The sequence below is a fragment of the Thermobia domestica genome, chromosome 13 (assembly GCF_964235325.1).
Source record: "Thermobia domestica chromosome 13, izTheDome1.hap1.1, whole genome shotgun sequence".
Lineage (NCBI taxonomy): Eukaryota > Metazoa > Arthropoda > Insecta > Zygentoma > Lepismatidae > Thermobia > Thermobia domestica.
The window spans coordinates 45,855,395-45,868,835 of record NC_137466.1 but is presented as its reverse complement, the minus strand read 5'-3'; the positions used below and the strand labels follow the sequence as shown (position 1 = coordinate 45,868,835).

The 13,441-nt window shown below is 34.5% G+C and overlaps 1 long non-coding RNA gene across 1 annotated transcript; it reads left to right on the top strand.

Annotated features, from left to right (window-relative positions):
* The first annotated feature begins 3,000 nt into the window (after positions 1-3,000).
* LOC145669187 (uncharacterized) lies at positions 3,001-13,167 on the top strand. Its single transcript, XR_014128162.1, has 3 exons — positions 3,001-3,142; positions 5,396-5,530; positions 13,028-13,167. It is a non-coding gene; the product is annotated as an uncharacterized LOC145669187 (long non-coding RNA).
* The last annotated feature ends 274 nt before the right edge of the window (positions 13,168-13,441 follow it).

Here is a 13,441-nt window from a genome sequence, read left to right as displayed (position 1 = left end):
TCGAGTATAGACATACAGAATCCTCTGGAGACGAAATTTTAAACAAATGAAGACTTTATTCCTTGCAGCGCTTCAAGGAGAACCAAAGGGAACATGAGCCACAGCGGTCCTTTCGCTGGACATCGATGTAAAAACAAACTCGGTTGTTTATCATCGCGACCACTGATTCACCCTCGCGGTCGATCTCTAAGTCGCAATGTAATCGCAGTGCATACCCATTTGAATCCATGTGTTTGTGCCAGTATCGAGAGTGGCACCTCGACTTCGATCGCGAGGTCTCTTCAGTATCTTTCTACTCTTGGACCTTATTTTAACAATTTGTGCAAATGTCCGGAGGTTCTAGACCTTCTGGCTCCGCTACTGATTGGTAGCATGCATTTCTCTGTTCACTTCTACCTTCAGCCATATTTTTATTATTTGAAGCCAAAGAGAATACATTCGTTCTCCATCGCATTTGGCATTCTTAAAAATAAAATTATGTTATAATTAAACGGGCGATTTTGCCACTTTCAATGTAAATTTTTGTCCCCTCCTCCGCAAAACAAATCTCATGGGCGTAACTTGCGTGTATTGTCCCTCTGTTCCGAATAGAAAAATTGATTTTTTTTCTATATTTTCTGCAAGACTATTCACAAAATATAGAATTTCATGTCCAGTATTTCTGTTTACTTGGTATTGGAATTAATAAAATTAGAAGTAATTGTTTTGTGTATGTATAACTGTGCAGAACAGCCATGGATAAATATTTTGTGCTGCTATATATAAATGTAAAAAAATTGTTAGGAAAGTTTCTAGAGGGTGGAAAATATTCTACCCAGGCTGGGACAACAGTAATTAAGTTAGTGCCAGGGAAAGAAAAACTAGAGACGGGGAATTTCCTTAGCTTTCCCCCTTACAAAATCGTTTTGTAAGTAACAAACGTTCTGTGTCTGACGTATGACTGCCTAGCGTTCAGTGTGGCTCAGTGGATGATTGAGTAGAGTCGTTGTTTAGTAATGATAAGTTCCATGGTTCGAGTCCTGCTCAGAGCAGTCCAATTATTTGTTTCCCATATCTAAAGATGTTTTCACTTGAATTCAACAAATGGTACTGGGATGCTCTCAGGTTTGGGTGAGCTTTTACATGTCTTCTTACCAAGTCTAAATTTTCGACAAAATATGGATGCTATCCGATCATTTTGTCTCAAATTCTAAATTTGCGCATGTGACTGTATCTCTCTTTCATCATATTTGCATCTCTCGTTCTCCAATGTCATCAGCTATGGCATGAGATGGCTTGGGAGCAAAACTTGAAATCATAAACTTAAAATAGGGGGTATCCGCTCTTCCTACCGTCCTGAAGTGACAGAATATTTATCCAGACTCTGCAAAGTCATTTCAGTTCAAACGACAGAAATAGTGTTCATTCCAACAGCAACAGGATTGGACTTTAATTTTTTGTTTCAATATCGTCTCAAATAGAACAAATATCAAGTAATATGTTTGCCATAAGAAGTATACGTCTAAGATTCATTTCGTTTGGAGAAATGATGCTGTAGACGACAGCGGGAATTTCGCCCAAGTGTACGGGAATTTTCAGTGCCTGGCGATTATGCCACCCGCTTCCTTTTAAAGTTAATTCGGTTGCAATACTTCCCGCCAAATGCTTCGGACTCAACTGGTGGAGCACTTAACCGTAAACCTCCATATGGCTGTACCATCCAGAAGTGTCCCTCGCTGTACAACTCATACTTTTTATGTGGATATTGCAGATGGTAAAGTTTGAAGGTGATTTTGCCGAAAGTGGTTTGCTAAAAATCAACTCAAATTTGGTAGTTGATTAAAGCACTGACTTCTAATTTATATTTTATATTCAGAATAGTTACTTTGTCCTCATATGTCAGAAAGATTAATATCGATTTTCTCGAATTGCTTTTTGAGTTTCGCGCTAAGCTTTTTTGGATTTAATAGTTAGTATGATGAGGGCTAATTGATTCTTCGGTACTTGATGGTGGCTACAAAGGCTCTCGTATTAATTAGACTACTTCTCTCAGAATGACGTCGATGTACTGAGAATGGGGATTTAAGGAAGATTAATTTATACATAATTAATTTGTAACCTAGTAACTGTTTAAAAAGTACCTTTACATTGGAAAGGTTTTGATCTAACCGGAATTTTTGCGGTCTTCCTAGTTATGAGCTAGGTCATTTTCATCGAAATCAAGAATATCACTATCTTCGACTGCTTTAAAAAAAGTGGCCTCGTAGTAGCCAAACGATCAGTGATTGGTGGTTATGCCCATTAAGACTCTTTTCTCAGGATCACAATATCTACAACATATCACGGTTTTAGTCATTTTTTTTAAATTCCAGAATGACGTTGTCTTCAGTGGTTTTAAAAAAGTGGTCCTGTAGTGGCCAAACGATCAGTGATTTCTGGTTGTTCTCATTAAGAGTTTTCCTCAGGAACACCATATCTACAACATATCACGATTTTAAGCAATTCCACCGAAATCCAATTTCCGTAACGATTGTGTAGGGTTCTTTGACATTTCAAAATGGACCATTGCCCCCTGCTACCCTTTTCTCGCAAAAACAGCAAAACCCGTATTTCCTACTTTCAAGTCATCTTTGAACCGGCAGAGTTTTTTTTCTTTAAAGTGGTGCTTTTAATCAAAGGGAGCTTATTTTCAATAGGGCTCCTTTGGCCCCTTAACCTATTTTCCGAAAGAAACAAAACAAAACAAAAAAAACGTGTCGATTTATTTTCGGTTTAGTATATGATATACGTGACAAGTTTGAAGAAAATCAGATGAAGAGAAACCCTTGTGAAGCTATGTCCTTTACACTTTCACTTTTTGGACTTAATGGATTTTTACCCCAAAATCTTCAATTGTAATTTTATATATAAATACATTTCCAGTTTTATTTCCATTGTTGCTAATAAATAGCGATTATCCTAGAAACAATAAAATATTATTTAATTTATTTAACTTCATTAATTTGCTTATTATAAGGAAGTTACAAACTGGAAATAACGCAAGAACAGCATTTACATAAAAGAAGTTTGATATAATCGAAATTTGTTTCATTGAGAGAATAACAAAACTTAAAAAAGGAAATGACATCATGTGAACCAAAGCAAAAATCATTAATTCTATAAGGTAAGATTTTCAACTCCTAATATTCACATTTAGGGAGAAGAAGAAACAATGTACAATAATAGCTGTATAGGTAATAATTCATTTATATAAAGACTGTGTCGTATGTGAAAAATAGTCCGTAAATAATTTTGAGTCTGGTAGCTAAATATCTTAGCTACATTTGATGATAAGCAGATTTTCTCTCAGAAAACAATCAAGAGAAAAATACAAAAAATAACCAAATAGTTAAGGCACACAACTCTGGTGCCCGACGCAGTTCCGTTGCTAGATTTTGGTGCTCGGGACGAAGCAGAATTTACCAGAATTTACCCTTTACACTCAGCTTACCAAGCTTAAAAAAAAAAAAAAAAAAAAAAAAAAAAAAAGAAGAAGAGCAGCTTTTGTTGTTACGCTACGCTGATTTTTTTATCAAGCTACTTAGACAGACCATCGCAACAGCTAAAAACAATCATTATGTATTCTTTTGCAAATAATAGCTCTCTGCAAGAAGCTCACCTTGGACTTTTTGTTAAATTTGACAACACTACCTTTGGTTCTATACAAATCCACATGGAGAACAGTTATGGAAATTTACAACTATTTACAACATATTATACTATCGATAAAAAATGAATTTTCAATACAGTAGAATGTGACCATACAGATATCATTTTAATTTCGATTCTTTCAAAGTAAAAAAAAAAAAAATAAATAAATATATTTTGTGAAATGTAACGGAAATTCAGGAGTCTTATTTGTGAATTTCTCTATATTTATCGAGGGAGGTAAAGAATATGTTTAACATTTGTATTTAAAATCCAAAATATAGTTTGGCTACTACGTATCTTTGAAATTATAGAAATTTCTTAATGACTGAAAGTTCTGAATTTAATATTACTTATTACTAATAAAAATATTACAAACACAGTTAAACACGCACACATTCGGATGCTTTAAAAATGGCGCCCATGGACTCTAGAGGCCAAAATAAAGCGAAAATGTTATAGACAGGTGGCCAACTTTCAGAAATTAAGAGTGATTGGTGTATTTTTAGAATAGGATTTCTAGTATGACGTGATTGTAAAATTTTAATAAGCAATGGCATGACAGCTGCTTTTAAGTATTGCATATAGAGTAATCATAAAAATATACGTAATTAACTACCTCATATTAATGAGTTATAAGTGTTTCCCTCGGAGCGAAAGATGTTTTAAGAATATTTTAAGGGAATACATATCTGAAAAAGTCCGCTACCTTTCGACAACCGTCAGTTGCCAGTAGGTGACAACTGAGAGAGTTAGCTTTAACCTTGAGAATTTTCCGGAATTACTGAAGCTTCCCACTGATGAAAGGAGCTGATATAGCTAGCGATTTACAAAAACAGATAGGGTAAACAAATACATACAACCATTTCCTGAAATCCTGTATGTGCTTTTTCTTATTCACATCTTTCTTCACCACTCCTTTATCAGGGTACTGTTCTGTCCATTGACCTACAAGAACAAATCGTGGGAAGCCATGTTCCCTTGTTTCCAGCCACAAATACGGAACATGTGCCTCTCATATGGGAATACAATAGAATTAAGAAAAATAACAAAACGATAGTTTGTGTGGCCAAGATACACAGGTAAATAAATTATTATCATAGGGTAAACATTGCTTCAACGCGACCAACTTCCAAGAGAGACAGGTGGCCAAGTTACAGAATAATAAGTAACGAATGTCTTATGGGAAAAAGCAGGTTCAAGACGAACAAGGCCAAGATAAGCAGGTGGCCAACTTAGAGAGGTGGCCAAGTTGACAGGTTTTTCTGTGCTAAGTATTTTATAACATTTTAGGTATCTATGCAAGACTCAGAACCTAAAGGCATACATGAGTAAGTCTAAAATTACCTTATTAAGTAGTTTATAATAATTAATGGTATCTTTCTTTAGAAATAAACATTTTAGACATCAGAGAAGGGTTATTTTTTTAAAATAGAAGTAGATCATTGCATCGCTATAAGTTTCGTTCCTATTAGAAATACACCCTGCCAACTAATAGATACACATGCAAATGACAAATTTTCAGCATACTTTAATTTACATTTTGAGCCTCGATGGATTCTAGATGCGTTCGGCTCACCTAAAAATATTCCTGTCTTTTTCAGATTATATTACATCCTTTCAGCTACTTCGTTCACTTGTACTTCAGTCTAAATATTTATTTATTGAGATATGATTTCTATGAATTAATATATATAGTCGTAATTTATAAATAAATTTCCTTTTTCAGAATATTAGTCAGGATGAGATAACATTGATAATAAAGGATATTCTTCTTAAGTTCATACTACGGAAAACACCAAACGCAGAATATCTTGTAACATTAAATGTAAGATATGGTAAACGGAAACGCAAGCAAAACAAGGTAAGAATATTTTCTTACTCACGGCTATAGAACATTAGAAGTTACTTCAGGATTTTAGATGTAATAAGGTAAAATTGAATGGAGTCTTCATTCTGTAGTTGCTCATTAGGTTAAGAAAAACGAATGATCAATAAAAGAAATTGATAATAAAAGTGGAGCGGAAACAATGAGAAATGTCGGAAGAATTCCAAAAGAAACCACGGACACCATGTTATTTATTACAAGCTAACGTCCCCTGCGTTTAAAGCAGAAACTCTTCACCATCTTATACGTACACGCTCTACTATTGAAATTAGTGGCTTCCAAGGCAAAACATAGAAATTAGTGATCAGAAACCAGTGGACAGTTTCATTTATTTATTTATTACATTTAATTATTTTTCAATTATACGTAGTAGGAACGAAAGCACGTAGCTAGTTCGGTTCATACTCTTAAGTAGGCTATTTGCTTTACGATTATTTTCCGCCGGGCACCGAAATCTAGCTATTTAACTCGGGACGTTCAATGCCACGTTCACAAAAGCTCTCTATTGACTTCTATCCTTAGCCAACTGGATCCAGTTTCTACTTTTCGTATTTTTGTAAGATCCATTTTAATATTGTCCTCTCATCTGCCCTTAGATCTTCCTAATGATCGTTTCTCGATTGGATTTCCAGTTGAAACTTTGAAAGCGTTCCTACTTTCTTCCATTCCGGCTACATGACCTGCCCACCTGAGCCTTCTAGACGTGATGACCTAGAAATTGTCGTGATCCATGACGGAACATCGTGTTTTCGGCGTTAAAGAAGTGCCAGAATTCGATGTAAAACAGCCAAGAATCTACAAAACCCAAGAAAGTTCGCCTGCAGAAGTCCCACATCAAGAAGATGCTTTTCACAATCTTTGATTCTATTAGTAGCATATAAATCATAAAAGAGTTTGTTCCAAATATACAGACGGTCGAATGGAAATCTTGAAGCATCTGTGGGCACAAATTGGACGGTTCCATCCACTATACCGAAACACGGTACATGTGGGCCCTTTTGATTGACAATGCGCCAAGTCACCGGTATCTGCTTGTCCACCACTTTTCTTGATAATTTCCTAATCTTTTAATCTCTTCAGTACTTCCACTTAACGAAATTCAAATTGACCAAGTTTTATTTGATGTTGTTGCAATCATTGAAAGAGTTTCAACATCAAGGCGTCAAGAATGTTCAGAGGTGTTTTGACAAGCTATACGAGCATCGCTTTCGTTGTGTTGAACCCCGAGAGATTAATGTTGGATAATATACACCAAAGTTTCATTGCGTATACGGTTCCAATTTTATCGTCCTAGTCTGAAAATTTATAGGACACTTTTGTCTAAATAAAAATCCGCAACCTATAAATATTGGTATTCCGTATTAATCTCCGCGGTGGAGAAGAGATCACCTGTTCTTTTATTATTATTATTATTATTATTATTATTATTATTATTATTATTATTATTATTATTATTATTATTATTATTATTATTATTAAAGTATTCTGCCTTTGGGTTGCCTTCCAATTAATTAGTTTTTTTTTTTTTAAGTTTGGGCTTAAGCCTCTGATAAACATTTTGGCATTTCAGCTAAACGAATAAGACGCAAGCTCTGGCGCAACGTTGCTGAGTACTAAGGGGTGTGGCTATGGCTAAGCACACAAATTACAGCGCGATCAGGTGACAAGGGATAGATGTGGATGTACACAAAATAAACGTGGCAATACCGCTGGCCTCTCATTTGCTAGCAGCATTTAAAGGGAACTTGGAGCGCCGCCTTCAAATGCCAAGATATTTGTCACGCCGTTTAGTAATGTTGGGAATGTTTGTTCCGCGTTTCTCGATCTTCAGTTTTCTCTTTTAACTCCCAATATTATCTTTTATTTTTCAAATCGCCAATAATCTGTGTTCTTCTTCTTCCTATTTCTCTTTTTCAATCTTTCGATCTATGGTGGTATGAAGAAACAAATCCTTCGCAAGATGTGTCCAATCCAATTTGCCTTTCTACGAAGGATGCTGGCTAAAAACATCTTCTTCTCTCCTATCCGTTTTAAAACATCTTCGTTTGTTTCTCTCTGTCCATCTTCCTCCGACATCACATTCTCGCCCAAATCTGACCTAGAGGTTAGACCAAATTCTGTAAAATGGGTATCTGAGAGGTAAAAGTATCCAGAGCTGAAGATACCTATTATAATACTGTAGTATTAAGTATAGGGTAATATTGCATATCTTTTCGACAACTCAACTTTACAGTGTACTATTTTACATATATTATTTCAATGCATCAATCCAACCGAAGTGTATATTCTAATCACTGTTCGTTTATCATTGCCATATTACGAACCATAGCTCTCAATGCACAGGGTAGCTCATAATTGCATATATATATATATATATATATATATATATATATATATATATATATATATATATATATATATATATATATATATATATATATATATGGTGTTTCAAAGACTGTGGTAAAGAAACTAGCAACATAACGTAAACATAAAATTAAACATAAACACATTACTCTCATATATTTCCTTGCAAGAATTTTAATCTTTATTCTTCATGGCATGGTTCACCAATACACCATCCAAATCGATATCTGTGGAACTCTTCTGTGATAGCTTCCCGTATTTCGGTCAAATTGAATATGTGATGTTGATATACTTTGTCCTTTAAAACACCCGTTAAGAAAAAAATCAGTTGGTGCCAAATTGGAAGATCGAACTGGCCACTCCACAGTCCCACGGCGACCGGTCCAGCGGTTCGAGAATGTTTCATCCGTTTCGCCTTTCTGTCTGGCATAAACTAACGGTTCTAAGTCCAGTGACCGTTATCCCCACACTCAGGCTACACAGTGTTACCACATGGAAACTTTTTGTCCAGAATTACAAATACTATAGTCAGTCAAATATCCTATACATTATTATGAAACACCCTGTAGGTTCGATAATAAGGCACGTAAAGAATAACACGTTGAAGCATCTGTGTCTAACGTACGAAATCTATGTTCAAGGTTCTCGTGAGCATGGACAGAGTATAACATACAAAATCTGAAGCTCGTGAACAAATACGATAAATGTTTAAATGAAAGTGTTTATTATGTACAGAAGTGAAGGAAGCTTCAGGTATGTAACAGAATAGTTTGCTCCAATGAATATTGTGTTTCTCATTATGTACAGGCCTAATTATGTATATGTAATTAAACGGTATTCATTTTCTGGATGACCCTCGTAGATTACACACAATATTATTTTTCTTTTCGAAATGCAGGTCCGAATCTGTTTTCCGGTTTCTTAAATGGTAGATACTAATGAAGTTGAATTGCTGAAAAGATCAGTTAGTTAATAAGGTCCCGGCCGGCTCAGAACCTCGCCAAAAAGAAAACAGTAATGGCATCAAAGAATAAACAATCGAACAACAACATCCACTATTTTGGCAGAGAATCAATCTCAAAAAACTACAAGAAAGTCATAAAATTGCAGAAGTGGACACAAGTGAAAACTTGTCCATTTCGTAAAGAGAAACAATACCATGTGATTCTTTCTCTACAAATACAGAAGCAATTTCTATTTTTAAATCCATTTTTAAGGAGAGAAATTTCACTGGAAGCGAAAAATACTTCGCCCGCCATCTCATGGGAATATCGAGTCTATAGAAATTTTAACATTTTTCAAATTACAGGCTACTAATAATACAGTATTCAGGACAATCGGGAAAGGAATTGCATTTTATAATAATAATGATGTTTTCTTTATCAATGTACTTGAAACATTTTAGTTGCTGTTGAAAACAACTCGCAACAAAATGAAATGAAATGAAATGAAATCTTTAAGTTTTACGTCCCACAGATATGTCGGCTAGGCGAAAGGAGTCGGTGATGATGACAAATGAGTGGAATGAATAAAGTGGGAGGAAACGGGAGATCTCGGTGTTTGTCCATCACAAAGTTCAGTTGGCGTGAGCGGGAATCTAACCAGGGACCCTACGCACTAGAGGTGAACGCTCTACCATTGAGGCATCGCGGCCCTAGCTCCCAACGATAGGAAGCCTTCTTACGAATAACTTCAATTTTCGTTAATTTGCCTTCTTCAGTCTCTCTTCTTTCTTTCTTTCTTCTCACTTCTTTTTTAAAAAAATCCAGTGCTATGCCACTCTCTTAACTGCCTCTCTTTGTTAAAGTTTAGCCTCTTTTACAGCACCGAGGCTATAAAAAACGTGGATCTACAAGTGGTATTCGAACCATCGTAATACGTTCAATTCTCTCGTACCGAGAATCGAATCTGAGACCACGCTCACCAATGACACGCATGTTAATCATTACAACTAGCGGTGCACTGTACCTTGGGGCGAGATGTAAATCTTGTCACAAGGCTTCTAACAAGTATGTTACTTTTAAATGATTCCATCGCTGTGACGCATCTCGAGCTACGCACGGCGATTTAACATTGTAAGAAGACTGCAGGTAAGGGAATGTTTTTCAGTAAAGAACGAAGCGAGAAAAGTTGTAAGTAGACTCCAATCTAGATGACATGAACTGTAAACTTGTTTATACATGTTAATTAAGACTATTATTCAATCTTCCTTTATGTCGTTTATTAATTCCATATCATTTGTCGATAGTTTGTCAAACTACATGTTCTGCTGCATATAATTACATAGTATAAAATTCATAGTATTTCATATCCTTTGTATTTATTCATTAATTTCTTTAACCATATTTATAGTATATATACTTCACTAGCAGAACTACATTCATAAACATTAACTGCACACATCTTATAAGTTACTAAACAGACATATCGGAGATACATATTTTTGATTGGAGTTCACAGAAATACGAAGGAAGTTAGTTGCTTGGAGCAGAATCAGTTAAAATTAAGAACTCATATTCCAGTAATTCAAACCTACAATATTAAACAGTAAATACACGTTGTTTTAAAATTACTTAATTATGTCAGAATATCGTGACAAACTATAACAAATAAATATTATTTTCGATAGAATTAGAATTAATTATTGGTGAATAATAGTTATAAAATTATTTAACTTCTATCTTTTACGAAATCACCGAGTTAAAAAACCTATCAACAACTTTTTATTTATTTTAAAAGAGAACGAAAGTGGCTCAGAATTTTAAGTCACTCTTGGCCAATACTTTGAAACAAGGTGCAGATAAAGTATAAGTCGGTCAAACTGAATTTGTGAAATATCATAATAACTTGATTCAAACATGAATAAACAAAGAGTTAATCAAAACAAAAGACAATATGTAACGTTCCGTTACAGCGGGGAAAGTTTTTGATTTTTTTTTTTTCATTTTTAAAATATTTCTTCTTTCTAGCTATAACACAGTCTCAACTTTTAATGCAGAGTTGTGTAAAATCGGGGTAGTAGCACCCCAAACATTTTGGTTCTCTTACTTGGTGTACTGTAAATCTAATCAACACGTTCTACGTAGAATTGAACAAAATTCACAATCGTTTACCACTAATGGTCAAATCACTAACAGATGAGTATTTATATCTGCGAAAGGATTTCCTGAATTCTCTAAATTCAAAATCTAAGACAATAAAACGACAATGGTTCAATTAAAATTTAAAGAGATAAAACACTGGGTTATGAAGAACAATTTATTGTTTCTGGGATATTCTTCATGGTTCCATTTGAAAGTTCATCAACTGTTACGCCATACAAGAGCACATATTATTGTTATTTCGCCTTACTCTTAGTTAAACTGATACGTAAGTTAAGTGAGTGTTTTCAGGCCTGAGAATTTTTATTACGATCCTTTTTTTTTTAACTTCCAAGCTAAGCTAAGTGTCTGAAGTCGTAGAACAGCTTCGCAGTCTATCGACAGATATAAGGAGAAACTGTAAAGGAAATCGAGTTATTTCTTGCAATCGATTCAGCGTCCCAACAATAGGTTTCATCTCCTCCGTTAGCCCTCTATTCAAACCGGAAGTGGTTCAAAATAATTTCAGTTTCAACTCTTATCATCATAGAACGAAAATGGAAATAAAAAGCCTCAAGCAGTTTTCTCTAATCAATTGTGGAAGCATATATTCACAACACACAAAACTGTACGGAAACCGAGAGTGGTTATAATTTACTACTACATCCGATTACAATACTGATTTCCATAAAGCCAAAATACAGAGATATCGACATTTTTTTTCAATCGATTCAGCGTCCCCAAAATAGATTCCCATCTCCTCTGTTAACTCCCTATACAAACCAAAAATAGTTCAAATAAACTTTTTCCAGTTTCAACATAGAACATAAATAATAAGAGAGCGAACGAGCTGTTTCTTGCAAACGGTGCAGCGCCTCATCATAAAATACCAGCACATTCATTCAAAATCGAAAGTTGTTCAATTTAGCTATTACTTCCGATTTCAATACTGATTTCTATAGGGGAAACACATTAACAGATCGAGTTTTTCTTCAATCGATTCAGCTTCCCAAGAATAAGTTTTATTCCTTATGCACAGTCTCTATAAAAATCCGGAAATGACTGAAATTAACAATTTCCGGTTCGGAACATTTATCGCCATAGAACAGAAACGATGATAGATAACGACTTTGGTTTTCTCCAACCAACACAGTGTCTGAAAAGTATGTATCATTGTAAACATTAACACTTTAGTACTTCCGGTTTAAAATAGATTTCCATAGAACCAAAGCTAGAAGAGATATCGAGAAGCTGTTTCTTGCAAATGATTGAGCGTCTTAAGAATAGGCTCTATATCCTCCCTTACCCCTCTAATCAAACCGAAAGTGGTTCAAATTAACGATTTTCGGTTTCAATGTTTATTGCCATAAAGAAAAATAGTAAAAGGCTGAGAGTAGACCTAATGGTTTTTACGGATTCAGTGTCTGAGGAACAGGTTCTATCTTTGATATTATCCAATTGGAACCAATAGTTATAGTTTGAGAATTGAATTCGGGTAGTTAGGAAGTCTACCCTAGTTTCACATTATGAAACGAAACTCACTTGTTTTGTCTTTTCCATACTCACTTGTATGCAACAAAATTTTATGACTAAATAATTAAGATATGTTACTATAAACCTAAATAAAACGTTATGAGTTTGAGAGCGATGGAATTGTGCATATTTTAATCTTTACTTAAGAGGATTATTGGTAATGAAATTCTTATTTATGTCTTCGAACAATAATAATTTATAAATTATTTTGAAATTCACTAATAAAGGTAGGAAAAAATACTTTCCTTTTTAAAGAAAATGAACCCTTATTTTTACCGAACACAATTTAGAATTTCTGATAACAATAAATTCATTATGCTACGGAAATCAATACATTGGAAGTTAAAATATACCGAAAGAATTAGCTGTAACTAAACTAATAGTTTGTCTAATTTTAGATTAGAGATTACTATTAGCTTAGTTTACTTTTAATTTTCTGAAAGTAACTTGTTTTGTTCATATGCTGTGAGGTGTGTTTTATTTTAACACCCAGGTGGAGCGAATCTCAAGATTTGATCATGAAATGACTTAACTTCGATTTTTGTTGGAAAATATTAACTCGGCTATGTAACGTGTGTTACAACTGGAGGTGATAACTCATTTTTTCCACACGACTGTATTTTCCTGACGATGTGCTTTTCTTTCATTTAATAAAGTAATTATTCATATGATTTGACTTTATGTTGTAATATTATTATTTGTCTGTTGGTTGATTAGTTAATAGTTTAGAACTTAAGCATGTCAAATTATGACAGTCAAATTATGAGACGTGGACCTGTAGCTGAACGCGGAATCCGAACCACATGATCTTCCACCAGGAATCCCAAGTCTCCCACGCTTACTATACAGCTACGATAAAGCTCATATTATTTTTCTGTGTATAGGCGAATACTGTTATATATATGCC